Genomic DNA, 19,605 nt, shown 5'->3' with positions numbered 1-19,605 from the left:
ATGGCTTGGTACAAATTACAAGGAAAAGGTGAGTTTCGCTCCTTTGGTACGGTTGGGAGTTGGTTGAGTTCCTTTGTCTCTATAACCAATTGATATTTGTTGTCTTCCTGCAGGAGGCATGATGATTTAAATTGCTAGGTCATGCATGAATGGAGGATTCATGAGCAGGGAAATCAACAGGAACAGGTAAGTTCTATTCTACAATACTCAGAAAATATGTCGGAATGACTTTGTAGAAATCACATGGAAAAGGTGAGTTTTGCTCCTGGGGTACGAAAGTGACTTGTTTGAGTTCCGTTGGATCTATAACCAATTGATTTTTGTCATCGTCCTGCAGGAGGTATGATAATTTCAATATCTACGATAAGCATGACTGGAGGCTTCGTGAATAGGGAAATCAATAGGAGCAGGTAAGTTTGATTCTACAATACTCAGAAAAGATGTCATAATGACTATGTTCAAATCACAAAGAAAAGGTGAGTTTAGCTCCTGGGGTATGGTTGGGAGTTGGTTTGGCCAAATAATATATGTAGGTTCTCTTCTTGCTGTAGGCATGATGATGACTTTGTACAAATCACAAGTAAAGGTGAGTTTGGCTCCTGGGGTACGAAAGTGACTTGGTTCTTTTGCTCAATAACCAATAGATATTTGTTCTCTTCCTCCAGTAGGTATGATGAGTTCTATCCATAAGGTAAGCATGAATGGAGAATTCATGAAGAGGTAAATCACCAGGAGCAGGTATTCTAGAATGCACAGGACAGCTGCCTGAATGACTTTGTACACATCTCAAGGAAAAGGTAAATTTCACTCCTGGGGTACGGACAGTAGTTGGTTTATTGACTTTGGACCTATAACCAAGAGAATTTTATTTCTAATTCTCAGGTAGGCATTATTATTGTATACTTACCGGTTAACCATGACTGGAGGATTCGTGAACAAGAGTGTATTACCAGGAGAACTTGAGTTATTTTCTACAATACTCAGGAAAGCCTGAATGATTTTGTCCAAATCACAAGGAAAAGGTGACTTTTGCTCCTGGGTTATGGACGGGAGTTGGTTGAGTTCCTTTTGCTCAATAACCAGTGGGTTTTTGTTCTCTTCCTGCAGTAGGCATGATGATTACTATACCTAAGTTAAGCATGAGTGAAGGATAAAATGAAATCAAGAGGAAAAGGTGAGTTCTATTCTAAAATATTCAGACAACATTTCATAATGACTTTGTAGAAATCACAAGGAAAAAGTGAGTTTAGCACCTGGGGTATGGACGATACTTGGTTGAGTTCCGTTGGTTCTATAACCAATTGATTTTTGTCATCGTCCTGCAGGAGGTATGATGATTTCAATATCTACGATAAGCATGACAGGAGGCTTCGTGAATATGGAAATCAAAAGGAGCAGGTAAGTTCTATTCAACAGTTTTACTCCTGGGTTATGGACATTAGTTGGTTGAGTTCCTTTGGCCCAATAACCAATAAATTTTTGTTCTCTTCCTGGAGTAGGCATGATGATGGCTTGGTACAGGAGGTATGATGATTTCAATAACTACGGTAAGCATGACTAGAGGATTCGTGAATAGGGAAATCAACAGGAGCAGGTAAGTTCTATTCTACAATTCTCAGAAAAGATGTCATAACAGAAGGTGAGTTTTGGTCCTGGGGTATGGTTGGGAGTTGGCTTGGCTAATTAATCAATATATATTTGTTTATTTCCTGCAGTAGGCATGATGATGACTTTGTACAGATCACAAAAAAAGGTGCGTTTGGCTCCTGGGGTACGGTTGGGAGTTGGCTTGGCCAATTAATCAATATATATTTGTTTATTTCCTGCAGTAGGCATGATGATGACTTTGTACAGATCACAAGAAAGAGGTGCGTTTGGCTCCTGGGGTACGAAAGTGACTTGTTTGAGTTCCGTTGGCTCTATAACCAATTGATTTTTGTCATCTTCCTGCAGGAGGTATGATGATTTCAATAACTACGGTAAGCATGACTAGAGGATTCGTGAATAGGGAAATCAACAGGAGCAGGTAAGTTCTATTCTACAATACTCAGAAAAGATGTTATAACAAAAGGTGAGTTTTGCTCCTGGGGTATGGTTGGGAGTTGGCTTGGCTAATTAAGCAATATATATTTCTTTATTTCCTGCAGTAGGCATGATGATGACTTTGTACAGATCACAAGAAAAAGGTGCGTTTGGCTCCTGGGGTACGAAAGTGACTTGTTTGAGTTCCGTTGGCTCTATAACCAATTGATTTTTGTCATCTTCCTGCAGGAGGTATGATGATTTCAATAACTACGGTAAGCATGACTGGAGGATTCGTGAATAGGGAAATCAACAGGAGCAGGTAAGTTCTATTCTACAATAATCAGAAAAGATGTCATAACAAAAGGTGAGTTTTGCTCCTGGGGTATGGTTGGGAGTTGGCTTGGCTAATTAATCAATAATTTTTTTTTCATTTCCTGCAGTAGGCATGATCACGACTTTGTACAAATCACAAGGAAAAGGTGAGTTTGACTCCTGGGGTACGAAAGTGACTTGGTTGAGTTCATTTGCTCAATAACCAAAAAAATTTTGTTTTGTTCCTGCATCTAGGCATGATGATTTCAAGCTCTACGGTAAGCATGACTGGAGGATTCGTGAATAGGGAAATCAACAGGAGCAGGTAAGTTCTATTCTACAATATTTAGAAAAGATGTCATAATGACTATGTTCAAATCACAAAGAAAGGTGAGTTTTGCTCCTGGGGTATGGTTGGGAGTTGGCTTGGCTAATTAATCAATATATATTTGTTTATTTCCTGCAGTAGGCATGATCACGACTTTGTACAAATCACAAGGAAAAGGTGAGTTTGGCTCCTGGGGTACGAAAGTGACTTGGTTGAGTTCCGTTGGCTCTATAACCAATTGATTTTTGTCATCTTCTTGCAGGAGGTATGATGATTTCAATAACTACGGTAAGCATGACTGGAGGATTCGTGAATAGGGAAATCAACAGGAGCAGGTAAGTTCTATTCTACAATTCTCAGAAAAGATGTCATAACAGAAGGTGAGTTTTGCTCCTGGGGTATGGTTGGGAGTTGGCTTGGCTAATTAAGCAATATATATTTTTTTATTTCCTGCAGTAGGCATGATCACGACTTTGTACAAATCACAAGGAAAAGGTGAGTTTGGCTCCTGGGGTTCGAAAGTGAGTTGGTTGAGTTCTGTTGGCTCTATAACCAATTGATTTTTGTTGTCTTCCTGCATCTAGGCATGATGATTTCAATAACTACGGTAAGCATGACTGGAGGATTCGTGAATAGGGAAATCAACAGGAGCAGGTAAGTTCCATTCTACAATACTTAGAAAAGATGTCATAACAAAAGGTGAGTTTTGCTCCTGGGGTATGGTTGGGAGTTGGCTTGGCTAATTAATCAATATATATTTGTTTATTTCCTGCAGTAGGCATGATCACGACTTTGTACAAATCACAAGGAAAAGGTGAGTTTGGCTCCTGGGGTACGAAAGTGACCTGTTTGAGTTCCGTTGGCTCTATAACCAATTGATTTTTCTCATCTTCCTGCAGGGGGTATGATGATTTCAATAACTACGGTAAGCATGACTGGAGGATTCGTGAATAGGGAAATCAACAGGAGCAGGTAAGTTCTATTCTACAATAATCAGAAAAGATGTCATAACAAAAGGTGAGTTTTGCTCCTGGGGTATGGTTGGGAGTTGGCTTGGCTAATTAAGCAATATATATTTCTTTATTTCCTGCAGTAGGCATGATGATGACTTTGTACAGATCACAAAAAAAGGTGCGTTTGGCTCCTGGGGTACGAAAGTGACTTGTTTGAGTTCCGTTGGCTCTATAACCAATTGATTTTTGTCATCTTCCTGCAGGAGGTATGATGATTTCAATAACTACGGTAAGCATGACTAGAGGATTCGTGAATAGGGAAATCAACAGGAGCAGGTAAGTTCTATTCTACAATAATCAGAAAAGATGTTATAACAAAAGGTGAGTTTTGCTCCTGGGGTATGGTTGGGAGTTAGCTTGGCTAATTAATCAATATATATTTGTTTATTTCCTGCAGTAGGCATGATGATGACTTTGTACAAATCACAAGGAAAAGGTGAGCTTGGCTCCTGGGGTACGGTTGGGAGTTGGCTTGGCCAATTAATCAATATATATTTGTTTATTTCCTGCAGTAGGCATGATGACGACTTTGTACAAATCACAAGGAAAAGGTGAGTTTGGCTCCTGGGGTACGAAAGTGACTTGTTTGAGTTCCGTTGGCTCTATAAACAATTGATTTTTGTCATCTTCCTGCAGGAGGTATGATGATTTCAATAACTACGGTAAGCATGACTGCAGGATTCGTGAATAGGGAAATCAACAGGAGCAGGTAAGTTCTATTCTACAATACTCAGAAAATATGTCATAACAAAAGGTGAGTTTTGCTCCTGGGGTATGGTTGGGAGTTGGCTTGGCTAATTAATCAATATATATTTGTTTATTTCCTCCAGTAGGCATGATGATGACTTTGTACAAATCACAAGGAAAAGGTGAGTTTGGCTCCTGGGGTACGGTTGGGAGTTGGCTTGGCCAATTAATCAATATATATTTGTTTATTTCCTGCAGTAGGCATGATGATGACTTTGTACAAATCACAAAGAAAAGGTGAGTTTGGCTCCTGGGGTTCGAAAGTGAGTTGGTTGAGTTCCGTTGGCTCTATAACCAATTGATTTTTGTTGTCTTCCTGCATCTAGGCATGATGATTTCAATTTCTACATTAAGTATGATTGGAGGATTCGTGAATAGGGAAATCAACAGGAGCAGGTAAGTTCGATTCTACAATACTCAGAAAAGGTGTCATAATGACTATGTTCAAATCACAAGGAAAAGGTGAGTTTTGTTTCTGGGTTATAGATGTTAGTTGGTTGAGTTCCTTTGGCCCAATAACCAATAAATTTTTGTTCTCTTACTGCAGTAGGCATGATGATGACTTTGTAGAAATCACAAGGAAAAGGTGAGTTTGGCTCCTTGGGTACGAAAGTGACTTGGTTGAGTTCTTTTGCTCAATAACCAATAAATTTTTGTTGTCTTCCTGCATCTAGGCATGATGATTTCAATGTCTACGTTAAGCATGATTGGAGGATTCGTGAATAGGGAAATCAACAGGAGCAGGTATGTTCTATTCTACAATACTCAGAAAAGATGTCATAATGACTATGTTCAAAACACAAGAAAAAGGTGAATTTTGCTCCTGGGGTATGGTTGGGAGTTGGTTTGGCCAAATAATCAATATATATTTGTTTTCTTCCTGCAGTAGGCATTATAATGATTTGTACAAATCACAAGGAAAAGGTGAGTTTGGCTCCTGGGGTATGGTTGGGAGTTGGTTTTGTTTTGTTTCATCCCTGTTAAGACATGGGACCCAATTCCTACATGAAAGTTTGGCTCAGAGCGCACCACCACACGGCTGATGATCCACGCATAAAGACGAAGAAAGCTGCAACAGAGTAATCGGGAAGCCTAAGAACAGTATGGAGATATCAACAACCAGAAAAACAATAATACAAGTAAGTGCTTGAGTGTATCTCTTTTATTGTGTTATTCTTATGTAAGGTGTAAGTGCCAGCAATTAAGGCGTTTGTTTCTGTGTCTCTCCTTTGTGCAGGTTTTCTGAGCCAAGCAAAGCCAATCGACCTCAACCTAAATGTAATACGGTGGTGTGCAGAAGACCGACAAGCCAGCGATGCTTCCCTGTAAGTACCTGTCTTTATTGCTGGGTGTGGTGTGTTGTGTGTTGTGTTCCTCATTGAGATAGTGAAGTGGCAGCAATTAAGGCGTTTCTTTCTGTGTCTCTCCTTTGTGCAGGTTTTGGAGCAAGATGGTGAAGTGGTGGTGCAGAAGACGCAAAAAAGGAGAGTAATTTTCCTTTTCTATTATTTTGTGTGCTGGTTTCATCCCAATGCAGTGCATGCAATTAAAGTCTTGCTTTCTGTGTCTCTCCTTTGTGCAGGTTTTCGGAGCAAGATGGTGAAGCGGTGGTGCAGAAGACGCAAAAAAGGAGAGTAATTTTCCTTTTCCATTATTTTGTGTGCTGGTTTCATCCCAATGCAGTACATGCAATTAAAGTCTTGCTTACTGTGTCTCTTCTTTGTGCAGCCCATTCATTGGAGTCCGTGATTCTGAAGACTGGCAAGAACAGGCATCTTCCATCTGTAAGTAGCTCTTTTATTGTTTTTGTACTTATTTTAATCTTATTGTAGTTCATCCATTGGGGGAAAGAATTCAGTGACATCGTCTTGGCCACTCCCATCTGGTCACATGGGTGGCAAGCCACTCCGATCCAGTCACATGGGCAGCAAGCCAGTCCTATCTGGTCACATGGGCAGCAAGCCACTCTCATCCAGTCACATGGGCGGCAAGCCACTCCCATCCGGTCACATGGGCGGCAAGCCACTCCCATCCGGTCACATGGGCAGCAAGCCACTCCCATCCGGTCACATGGGTGGCAAGCCACTCCCATCTGGTCACATGGGCAGCAAGCCACTACCATAAAGGCGGCCACACCCACAGAGTAGGTTCGAACAATTTTTGGAACCCACTTTTGATACATACATACATACATACATACATACATACATACATACATACATACATACATACATACATTTTCACGGGTATAGGTATGCAGGTCTTGGCATATTTGGGTCTTTTCCCATGTAAGATTGACAGTATCTTGGTGACGTTTCAACAAGGTCACATTCGTCATCTTTAGGCTGGTGCCTTTGGCTTCGTGCTTGTGCGAGCAAAGTGTGATTGGAGCTGCCATTTTTCTATAAATATAGGTGGGGTGTGTGAATTGTATTTTGGGGTGTAGGCTATTGAGATGTGTGAGGAAGTTGTCCAGTTTTTCTTTCCCATGTGGCCAAATCACGAAAGTGTCATCAACGTATCTAAGCCAGAGTTTGGGTTTGTATTCAGATTTATCTAAGGCGCTGGTTTCAAAATGTTCCATGCATAATGATGACAGGTGAGAGGGGTGATCCCATGGGTGCTCCTTCTATCTGTTTGTATCTTTGTCCATTATGGATGAAGTATGTGTTGGTTAGGCAGTGGTTGGTCAGGTCCAGGATGTGTTTAGGGGGGTTGTGTTTGTTCTGGATAGCTGTCGAGGCTTCTTTTATAGACACTTGGGTGAAGAGGGATATAACATCGAAACTCACGAGTAGGTCGCTGGGTTGTAGGTTTTGTTACTTTATTGTTTCTATGAAGTGGAGTGAGTTTTGTACGTGTGAGATGATGGATTCTGCGTAGGGTTGGAGTTTTTTGGCGAGGAATTTGGCAAGATTCTGTAGAGGTGAGCCTATGGAGTTAACTATGGGTCTGAGTGGTGTTCCTTCTTTGTGTATCTTGGGGAGGCCATAGAGTTTGGGGCATCAGGAAGATTTCTCTCTGGGAATGATTTGCTGGATCTCTTCACTGATGGGAGAGGCTTTTATTTTGGATTTGGTGATTTTTTCCAGGTAGGTAGAGGTTTGTAAGTGGGGTCTTGGAGTAGGTTGGATAGTTTAGCTTGGTAGTCAGACGTGTTCATCACCACTGTGGTGTTACCTTTGTCTGCTGGGAGAATGATTAATTTGTTGTCTTTCCTCAGGTTGGTGAGTGCTTTTTCTTCTTGTTGTTGTAAGTTGCTTCTGGGTGGATTACTGGAGCAAAGGATGTTGGTGACAGCAAGTCTGATTTTATTGGCTTCATCTGAGTTGATTTTGGTGAGTGTAGCTTCAACTCTGCATATGATGTCTTCAGTGGATGCGTTTAGGGGCAACTGCAAAGTTGAATCCTCTGGAAAGGACATTGGTTTGAGCTGTGGTGAGGGTCCTGTCTGATATGTTGTGTACTGTTTAGTTCATGAGTTGCTGTGGAGGGGGGTTGGGCTTCTGTTATTTTCCTAGTCTGTGGAGTTTGTTGGTATGTTTGTCTGTCTTGTAGGAGGTTTCTGTTTGGCTCTCCAGAGGGCTAGTTGTTTAGATTTGTCCCAGAGTGCTGGGTGGATTTTGTTGCTGAGTTTGAGGTGAAGAGTGAGTAGGTCTCAGTTGGTTTGGTCTAGTAGGAATCTTTTCCTGTAGAGTTCGTTTCTGATTAGAGCTAATTCAGTTCTTTTTCAGGATCTTTTCAGTGGCTGAGGTTTTTGAATGGAATTTTAGTTGGAAGCAGGTGGGGATCAGGCTTTTGTCTCGGCAGTTGCGTAGGACTGTGAGGTCGCATAAGATGGTGGCTCTTCAGATTTCAAGTTTTTCATAGGATCTGGTGAGCAGGAAGGTTTCCTCCCCGTAGAGGTAAGATATTTGTTTTCGTAGATTTTCACGGGTGTAGGTATGCTGGTCTTGTTGCATTCAGATCTTTTCCCATGTAAGATTGAGATTGTCTTGGCAACATTTCAGCGAGGTCTCACTCGCCATCTTCAGGCTGGGTTTTGGGTTTAAAGTGTGATCGGAGCTGCCGTCTTTCTATAAATCTTGATGGGGGTGTATGGAGTGCTGGCCTTGTTTCAGTAAGTGGAACGATTGGTTGTGTCATGATTGGTAGCCCAAACCCCAGCCTGAAGATGGCGAGTGAGACCTCGCTGAAACGTTGCCAAGGCTGTTCATATATGTGTGTGTGTGTGTGTATGTATGTATGTGTGTGTATGTATGTGTGTGTGTGTGTGTGTATGTATGTATGTATGTATGTATGTATGTATGTGTGTATATATATATATATATATATATATATATATATATATATATATATATATATATATATATATATACATACACACACACACACACACACATACATACACATACATACACACACACATACACACACACATATACATGTATACATATACATATACGTGTGTGTGTGTGTTTGTAGATTTTCACGGGTGCAGGTATGCGGGTCTTGTTGCTGGTCTTTTTGTATGCTGGGTTTTGGGCTTAAAGAGTGGTCGGAGCTGCTGTCTTTCTATAAATCTTGGTGGGGTGTGTGTGGAGTGCTTGCTTTATTTCAGTAAGTGAAATGATTGGTCGTGTGGTTGTATCATGATTGGTAGATTGGTGCTGATTGGTGCTGGTGTGTGTCCGTTGTTGTTTCGTGTTGTAATCACCTGGATGGTGGGTGAGGCTCGTTTGTTGACTAGGGCTAGTTTCCAGATGTCTGGTAGGCAGGAGGGTAATTTTAATTTTCGAAACAAACATCCTTCTTTACATGCTGTAGAAAGTGTATCAGTTGGTTACAAAAAGACTTTTGTGCATCTCTTCCACAGTCAACAAACATAATTCATATTAACTCAAGTATTTTAACTCAGATATTTATACATATTACCATCATCATATCTCCATTTTCATTTGACTATAATTATTTAAATGTCCTTCATCATAAAATATACCAAGATTTAATACATAACCATATACTGGCCTTTCATTTACTATTTCTAAAATCCTCCATTGACACTGAATCCTTATGTCCTATTCTAGCTAAACATCCATAATATTTAATAACAAAATTTTCTAATCCTCCTTTCCAAATCACTGTTTACAATTTACATCCAGTTTCTTTAGTTATACCCATATCTATATGTATGTTGATATCCCTATCCCTCCTTTATTTAACTATATCCTGTATCATAACATTTTCTCCCTAATAATCAAAACTTTAACTGTAACTAACTTTGTTCTTTTTTCATTAAACTTTATATATAATCCAAAGGGATTTCTAATCTTCTTTTCATGGGTACCATTCAATATTCATATCCAATTATTACTCATCATGCTTTATCTGATTCTGGGATCCCCTCTTCTCCTCCAGGGGGCATGGCAGACCGAATGCGCAACCAACCATTTCTCCAATTTATGCATGGGTTCCATTTACGGAGCCAGGGGAGTCCCAATATAAGGGGCCGGTCCATTCCCGGGGCTACAATGAAACTTATCATTTCTTGCTGACTTCCTGGGTGGGACTTACTGATGGTAGCAGCTAAACACAGCTGCTCCAGTATTATCAGTGGCGTTATCTGTTAAGATGATCATCCATCAGACATCTGACAGACACCTTCCTCTTCGGGAAAAGAAGGGAAAGGAGAGAAGTTTTGTCAAGCAAATGCCTTTCTGATCTTTGCAGCTTTTGTGTCTGTGAAGAGAAGGGGGGGCCAGCTGAAGGCAGAACTGCTCCGCCCTGGAAATCTCCGGCTGCCTGGCAGCCCCAAGTAAGATTCCCTCCCACTCAGTTCAAAGATTGATTTATCTGATTCCAAAATGAGCAGAATTCGTATGCGAGATCATTAATTTTCTATTTAAATCTAGCTTCTTTGCTACAAAATCCTCTTCCGTTACTTTACCTACTTAAAGAAGTGTCTAAAATGGCGACGAGCCAGTTGAATTGCTGACTAATATTGTTTATCTAATTAAACGAGTCTCAAAACTTCAAAGAAAGGGAGGGAATTTCGCTTCACAGTCGGCCAACAGATCTTTACTAATTAGTTTCACTTTCAAAGTTTTAAAAGACTCTTTGCTAATATAGAGACATTCCAAACAGAGGTGAATATGCTGAACTGTTTCGTTACAATGCTAACTTTTTGAAACTTTCTGCAAACTTTCTGCAAAAAGGGAGGAACAGTCGGCTAGCAGTATTTTATTAATTAGTTTCACTTCTCTGAAGAGTTTACAAGACTTTCCTCTTATCAACTTTGCTAATATATATTTCTGATATAGAGAAGTCCAAAATGGCACTGAATATGCCGAGCTGCTTTGTTACAATGCCCTTTTCTGAAACATTTTGGAAGATCCTCAAGAACAAACAAAGGGGTGACTTAATACTTTTTTTCTCGTAAGCTGCACAGCGGGCCAGTAGAGTTTGATTAATTGCTTGAAGATAAGACATAATGGCATCAAAATTAAATCCTGGGCCGAAACTTCCTCCTAGAAGCATATCCCCCATACCTGGCACAAAGTTGCAGCTTCCACCCTCTATGCCCCCCACTGGAGATTTGCTAACGAAAGAACTTTTTTTGGAAACTTTTAGAGAATTTAGAGAGCAGAATTTAGAAACTTTCAGAGAATTCAGAGAGGAGATAAAGAACGAGATAAAAGAGTTTAAGGCGGACTTATATCATAAGCTTGATACTAGGATTGCCAAAATAAATGATGATATGCTGGGACTTGTAACTGTATTGACAGAACATGTTTCTGGAATGGAAGATAATCTAGAGGTTCTTAATGAAGCTAACACCAATTTGACATCCAAAACTGAAGTGGTGCAACAAAAAGTTGAAAACGCTGAAAAACAAATTATTATGATACAGTACAGACAGATGGAGCTTGCATTAAGAGTCAGGGGGCTGCGCGAAGACAAACAGGAGAACTTGAAACAGATTTTTTCAGAGGCTTTTGACCGTCTGGTGGGAAGACTGGGCTCCAACTTTGACTGGCAGATCGAAAAAATTTATCACGTTAATTCTTGGGCGGCAAAACAGAAGCAACTCCCCCGAGATGTAGTTATATACTTCGCCACAAGAGAGTTCAGAAACATAATACTACAAGAGTCCTATAACACCAGGCTTCAAATTGGCGGACAGGATTTGATTGTCTTGAAAGAAATACCACCTCAAATGCTAAGAGCCAGGAGAGATTATGCTTTTCTAGTGGAAGAACTCAGAAACCGTCAGATACAGTATAGATGGGATGTGCCATTTGGTATTATAATTACATTTGACAAGCAAAGATATCGTCTCAACTCTGTATGGAAAGCTCAAGATTTCTATCACAATATTCTGAAGGCGGGACACCCTGCACCATCTGGATCCGGAGAAAGACCACATGAAGGACAAGATAGACAGCAAACTACACAACTACCAGACAAGATGCACCACCTTCCCTTCCTGGAAGGGCAAGGTGTCATGGAACAAAGACCTAGCCGTATGATTACCAGACGAATGGAAAAACAAGCCACAATGCAACAACCTCAACAATCACCGGCCATTGATCAAGGAGTCACAGCAACAAGCTCAGAAGCCATGGGAGGAGCTAGGCCAAAGGTTAAACAAGCCATGCAGGAGGCTCTAAAAAAGCTTCAGGCAACCAGAGATGACAACTAAGATTTTGACATGGAATGTCAATGGACTGAATTCTCCACAGAAGAGAAAGAAAATATTCCACTATCTTAAACAGTTCAAGAATGATATAATTTGTCTGCAAGAAACTCATATCAAATCAACTGATCAAAAATATTTGTTTAACCTCAAACTTGGTCAACATTTTATGACCTCTGCTACGGAAAAGAAAAATGGTATAGTTGTATACTTAAGAAAAGACATTAAGGCTGAACTAATTGAAGCAGATCCCTTTGGAAGATATATCGCGCTAGATCTAATCTTAGAAGGGAAAAAGACATTACTTTTGGGAATGTATGCTCCTAATCAACAGCAAGACGGATTCTATAGAAATCTTCATGCTAAATTACTACAGTGGGACTATAAGTCTTGTATACTATTGGGTGACTGTAACGGCGTGATTGACACTAAAAGAGATAAGAAGACCTCTCGCCCAAATACTAAAATGCGAGCTAAGTTACCCAAACCTTTTTTTGACATGATGGACGACTTTGAATTGAGAGATATTTGGCGAGAAAGAAACGCAGAGGAATATGATTTCACCTTCTTTTCCGATAGATATCAATCCTTTTCGAAGATTGACTTTATATTAATCACTAATGATTTACTTTCTAGGGTGAAGAAGACAAAGATTGCGGCGAGGGTCCTTTCGGATCATAACCCAGTTTGGATGGAATTGGGAAGGACAGTGCAGGCAAGAAGGTCTTGGAGGCTGAATGAAAACTTATTCAGATATGAAAAGTACATTAATGATTGTAAAAAATTGTTATCTGAATACTTTGTTTTGAATATGAATAAGGGTACACCTATGGAATTTGTATGGGATGCAAGCAAAGCGTATATGAGAGGAGTACTGATGAATATAAACAAAATACATAGACATAAACAAGGGCTAAAATGAAAAGAATTGGAAGAGGAAATTAAAGGGAAAGAGTTGGAGTTAACATTGAATCCAGGCGATAAAGGTTAAGGAAGCAATTACCATATTAAAATCCCAATTTGATATGTTGATCTCTGACCAGGTAGCCACTAGTTTATTATATGCAAAACACAACACTTTTTGTAACGCAAATAAACAGGGCAGATGGTTAGCTTATCAGATTAGGAAAAAAAGGAAAATTCGAAATGTAACCAAATTGATTTATAGAGGGAAGGAGGTGTTTCAACAGGAGGAGATTCAAAAGGCATTTCAGGAATTTTTTACAGAATTGTATAAAGGAGATAAAATTAAGGGTTTAGATATAGACAAATACTTAGATAAAGAGAAAATACCCCTAGTTAGAGAAGAGTACAGGCAAAAGTTGAACCAACCAATAACCTCGGGGGAAATATTGCAGGTAATTAAGCAACTAAAGTTAGGGAAAGCGCCAGGCACAGATGGCTTGACAGTGGTTTACTATAAAAATTTACAGTTAGAAATGGTAGAACCTCTTAGAGAACTATTTAATAAAATTCAAACGGAAGGTAAAGTGCCCCCATCTTGGAAGACAGCGTTTATATCTTTGATACCCAAAGAAGATCAAGATACTACCCAACCAAAAAATTATAGACCTATTTCATTACTTAATGTAGATTATAAAATTTTTACTAAAATACTAGCAAATAGGTTAATGGTGGTTATTCAACAACTGATACATACCGACCAAACAGGTTTTATACATCACTTCTTTCCTTTCTGAGCCATTTCCAACTTCAGCAGCCTGGGGGATGCCTGTTTGCCGTCGGTTCGAAGTGCTTCCCTTGGGTCAATCAGGAACTTTGCAGTGTCCCTGAGACCAGCAAGGCTTTGACTTCCTGGTCACCATCTCTCCAGGATGGTTTAGGTCCTGCTGGACCGTCCAGGGGCAAAAGTGTCATCGGCGGACTCGGACAATCGAGCCCGCACGATGTATCGTTGTGACGTTGGCTCCTCCTCCAGTCCAGTGGTTCTGAGATCTCAGCTGCCACTTCCTTCAGAACCCTGGGGTGTAATCCATCCAGTCCTGGTGATTTGAACTTGTCTAGGGAAGACAGGTGCTCACTTACCATTTTCTTCCCTAATCTGATTTTTGTGGTGTTGTTTTTGATAGATTTGACTGTTTTGTCCCTTTGAGTAAAGACAGATGCAAAAAATGAGTTAAATAGTTCTGCTTTCTCCCTGTTGCTTGTCACCTTCTTGCCACTTTCTCCCAGCAATGGACCAATTGTTTCCTTAACTTTTTTCTTGTTTTTAACATGTTGGAAGAAGCTTTTTTGTGATTTTTTACTTTTGTGGCCAGCCTTTCTTCATTGTGAGCCTTAGCTTTCCTCACTTCATCTTTACATGCTCGGGCTATTTGCTGATATTCTGCCTTAGTTATGTTCCCCTCTTTCCACTTTTTATACTTATCTTTTTTGTCTTTCAATTTGTCAGAGAGTTCTTTAGGCAGCCATGCTGATTTCTTTGGGGAGCTGTTATTTTTTTTCTTCATTAGTCTTGTGCTAGACTGGGCTTTTGTAATCTCATTTTTCAAAATTTTCCAAGCTTCTTGTTTTCCCCTTGAGGATTCTCATCCATGGAATTCTTCCCAAGCTCTCTCTAAGTTTATTGAAATTAGCCCTCTTAAAATCCTAGACTCTAGTTTGACTTTGTTCTACTACTTGTGTTTGCATAATGTTGAATTCCAATATTGCATGGTCACTTGCCCCCAGGGTTCCTATGGCTTCAACACCCTCTATCATTTCCTCTTTGTTAGTGAGAATTAAGTCTAATATGGCTGATCCCCTTGTTCCCTTCTCTACTTTTTGGGAAACAAAGTTGTCTGCTAGGTTCGTTAGGAACCTGTTGGATCTTCCACTTGGTGCAGAGTTTGTTTCCCAGTTGATGTCAGGGTATTTAAAATCCCCCATTACTATTATGGTGTGCTTCCTACATACCTTAGTTAGCTGACTAGCAAAAAGTTCATCTACTTCCTCTGCTTGGTTGGGTGGCCTATAGTATAGACCTATGGCAATGTTGTTTCCCCCCCCAACCTTTAATATTGACCCAAATGCATTCAAGATAGTTCTCATCATTGTTGTGCTCTATTTCTGTAGAGATGTAGTTATTTCTTATATATAGTACAACTCCACCTCCTCTTTTATTTGGTCTATTCCTTCTATCCTTCTAGCTGTATGTTCCATTTGTGGGTTTCATCCCACCAAGTTTCTGTAATGGCAACAATATCATATCTGCCCTCATTTACTTGAATTTCTAATTCACCCTGTTTATTCCTCATACTCTGTGCATTGGTGTATAGACATTTGGGTCCATTTTGAATGACCCTGTATTTACTGTCTACATAACCTGTGTTATGCCTGACTGCCCCTATTTTCTTGCTACTTGCATGTGGTATGGCACTCACTATTAAATGCTTGGTTTTGCTTGACAGCAGGAGTGATAATCTTACCCGCACAAACATCTTAGGTTTAGATTAGGTTTAGGTTTATTGGATTTATATGCCGCCCTTCTCCCAAGGACTCAGGGCAGCGTACAACATAAAAGAAAACACATATTACAAAAATTAAAAGGGACATTAAATAAAGTATCCAAAAAACCCCAATTGATATTTACAATAAAAATTTAAAAATTAAATTAAAATTAACAACCAAATTAATCCTATATTTTATTCTAGTCAGGCCAGGCCGGCTTGCTGGAAAAGCCAACTTTTTAGGGCGCATTGGTAGGACCGGAGGTTGGGGATTATGCAAAGCTCCAGGGACAGCTCATTCCAGAGAGAAGGTGCTCCCACAGAGAAGGCTCTCCCCCTGGGGGTCGCTAGCCAACACTATCTGGCCGACGGCATCCTGAGGAGGCCAACTCTGTGGGATTGCACTGGATGGTTCAAGGCAGTCATGTGACTGGATGGGAGTTGCTTGGCGGTCATGTGACTGGGTAGGAGTGGCTGTCAATGTCACCGAATTCAATGCCCCAATGAATGACCTACAAAAGAAGATATAAAAAAGTAAATTATTTTGTGCACTTACTACTTAAATAAGAATAAAATAAATACACAAACAGCTACTTACAGAGGAAATATGATTGTCTTGCCAGTCTTCAACACCACCAACTGACCCCCTTGCTCCAATGAATGGCCTGCACAAAGAAGAGACACAAAAAGGAACTCTTCAATTGCATGCATTACATTAGGATGAAACCAGCATACAAAACAATAAAACAGCTACTTACAGAGAAAAGATGATTGTCCTGTTGGACTTCAACACCACCAACTGACCACCTTGCTCCAATGACCTGAACAAAGAAGAGGCATAGAAAGGAAGACTTTAATTGCATGCACTTACACTTTACATAAGAATAACACAATGAAAGAGATACACTCAAGTACTTATTTGTGTTATTGGTTTTGTAGTGGAAGATGTTTCCACATTGTTCTTTCGTTTCGGGCCTTCTCAGTTGCACTTCCCTTGCGCTTCACTCGTGGATCATCAGCCATGTGATGGTGTGCTCTGAGCCACTTTTTGACTGAAGTAATTGGGTCCCATCTTTTTACAGGCATGCCAATAACACTGTCAGGCCTGCAGTTATATTCATTTTGGGATTTTTGGCCTGCCACACTCTCTATTATTTTCCTATGCTGTTTCATTAGTATAGTAATTAGGAGGGGGAATAGAAAGGAGTAGAATCATGGAATGTGTTGTTGTCATTTCTTTCTAGAAGCCCAAGGTCATCTTTTGTCTCCGCACCTCTGCACCTGACCGGAACCAGCTGGGTGGAGATGCCAGCATGGCCGAAGAAGATTGAACAGGGTGGAATCCCAGGAAGTTTTCAGAATTGGGATTTCCACAGATGTGCTAACATGTCTGTCTTATTAAATTGGAACTTTAAGGATAGCTCTGCCTTGGACTCTGATTTAATTCTGCATGTTATTTGGAACCCTGACAAACACTTGTCGTCATCAAATTACTAATGTTTGGAACAGTTAGGTGGGTTCTTTGTTCTGAACATATGAGGTTCATTTTTGAGAACCCCCTTTCTGCCTCTGTTGAACTAACAGCAGTTGTCCTGACAATATCTCTAGCTTTTTTGATACTGTTAGGAATTGTGTAGTTCTTTGGATCTTTGAGTACATTTTCCAAAAAATCTCTGTAGTCATTCAAATTAATTTCATAATTAAACATTTCACCAAATTCAATCAATCCTTCCTCTGCTTCTGCCCATGGAATGACTACATCTTCAATGTTCCGTAATCCAGCTCCAAATATGTGAGAAATTGTAATTTGTTTGTATCTGGCAATTGCTACCTGTTTTTAGATGTTCACAATCCATCAGCCTTTTCTTCAAATTGGTGATGATACTTTCCAAAAGATTTTCATGAGGAAGTGCAACAAATCATTGATTTTGAACTAATTTTATATTTTGGAAGGCTTCTGAAGCTATCATTCTGTCAACAGTTTTTTCATATGGACCCTTTCCCCGTCTAAGTATTTCAAATGCTTTAATTAATCACAATACCAATTTTTCGGACTTGATGATGTCTGTGTTTCTCCCCTGTAGGGCATTTGACAGAAGAGAATTCTCATTTATTATATCAATCATGAGTCGAAAAATAGATTTTCAAAATGGACAGCCATGCCTGGGAATTTTTCATTGCCCAGAAAAAACTGATGCAGCGCTGGATAAGCATGCCACACACTATGGTTGACCTTAAACTACAGGCAGCCTATCTTGGTCCCAAAACTCTGCCAATCTTCACGATTTCAATACCCAGTTGTTCAGAGATTTGAAAAAGTTTTGTCTGGCTCTTGCAGGATATATGGAAAATGGTATGCATCTTGTCAAGGAATATTTTGAAGTGGTTAAGTTGTTTGTTGTCTTTTATGGAGTCATCCAGCACAAGTTGGAAATGATGGTTCAAGCAGTGCCAGATTACAATGTTTGGGAACTCTTTAGCTATTTTGGTGCTGACTTCAGATTTTCTCCCAAGCATAACACTGGCACCATCAAAGTAGAATGCTATTAAATGCTTCCACAGATATTTGGTGGTAAACCCAACTTTATGTAAGCTTCCCATCACTGCAGAACATATGGTCTCCGCATCTTGTTTCTCCAATTCCACCAGCTCAACGAAAATGGTTGTTGGGCCTTCTGAATCCTCATCTTTAACAAAAACTATCACAACTGCTTTCATTGATAGCATTGAGGCTTCATCAATGATCAAACACTCTTTCAGATTCTTTGCAATAATGCTGGCAAACATGATGATTTTAATTTCATTTGCAATGAATTCAACTATTTTTAACTGCGGATCTCCATGAATGCAAGCCTACTCCCAGATCACTCCAAATGAAGTTAGCAAATTTACCTGCTCTTCGATGTCTGAGAATGGTTTACATCTTTGTGCCAGATTGTAAACTGTAAAAAATATTAGTGGATAAATGTTTTCCAGTTGACTTATCTACGATTTTTAAAGCATCCTGCTCCAATTGTTTAATGTTCTCTCTGCAAATGTGTGATTTTGATTTAAAATGTTCCTTCATTTTTTTCTGAGGGATGCTTGCTGATTCTCTTTATTTGTCCCTGTTGCCTCAGCCTGGAATTTTTTTCCATTATCTGGAAACATGAACATCTTTCTCTAATGAGAACCCGTGTTTCTCACAGTACTCACGACCTAACATTTTGTTGGACACTGCCAGTCCATCATACTTCTCCTTGAAGTTTCTGTATTGCTGCAAATTCCAGCAGTCAGGAAGTTTTGGAAGACTTTCAGTAGAAGAGATGGACTTGCTGCTTTCTCTGACTTCAAATGGTGGAAGTGGTGGTTCTTGTGGTGGTGCTGGTCCACTTGCTGGTGCTGGTGGTGCTGGTACTGGTGCTGCTGGTGCTGGTCCACCTGCTGGTGCTGGTGGATCAGCTGATTGCTCCTGTCTTGGTTTTTTGGTGAAGAAAGCGCTCATACTCTGTTGTCTCTTCTTCATCCTGTTAATACTAACTGCAAAAGAAATAAAACAATGTGCTTTGGACTCTATTGTGGTTATAAGCTGAGGACTACAGGTAACAGAAGGGATCTCTGTTTTCACCCATATTTTCAACAATATTTTGTTGGGTATTTCAAAGAGAATACAATACATATTTAATTTTACACATGTTAACAGCTGCTGGAATTGTGTTTGCACAACAGTGGAAAAACAAAGATATGAAAATGAATAAATATTAGAATGTGCAGGAATGAATAAATTGACAATTAAAATCAAGAAGGCTTCGAATACTTTTTCACGTGGGATTTGTTTTATCAACTAACTAACAGAAACAGAAGTTAGAAATCTAAAAGTATGAAAGAAAACACCAATTATGTAAGTAAAGTTCACTAAAATGTATAACCAAATATTATTAGTATTTGATCATTATTAACTGTGGGACATTACACCCCGCCCCAAACTATGACAGCACCAGGAAAACACCAAAAGAATAACTGTTTCCCCCAAAAAGACTGCAGATGAAACCAGTT

At 39.8% G+C, this 19,605-nt stretch overlaps 1 pseudogene; it reads right to left on the bottom strand.

The window, feature by feature from the left end:
- Positions 1-17,023: 17,023 nt before the first annotated feature.
- LOC148043342 (E3 SUMO-protein ligase KIAA1586 pseudogene) lies at positions 17,024-18,171 on the bottom strand (annotated as a pseudogene).
- Between the last annotated feature and the right edge of the window lie 1,434 nt (positions 18,172-19,605).

This window comes from Thamnophis sirtalis, unplaced genomic scaffold (genome assembly GCF_051295495.1).
Source record: "Thamnophis sirtalis isolate CommonGarterSnake01/CBP01778 unplaced genomic scaffold, rThaSir2_p1.2 scaffold_12, whole genome shotgun sequence".
Lineage (NCBI taxonomy): Eukaryota > Metazoa > Chordata > Lepidosauria > Squamata > Natricidae > Thamnophis > Thamnophis sirtalis.
This window is presented reverse-complemented; position numbering and strand designations above follow the sequence as displayed.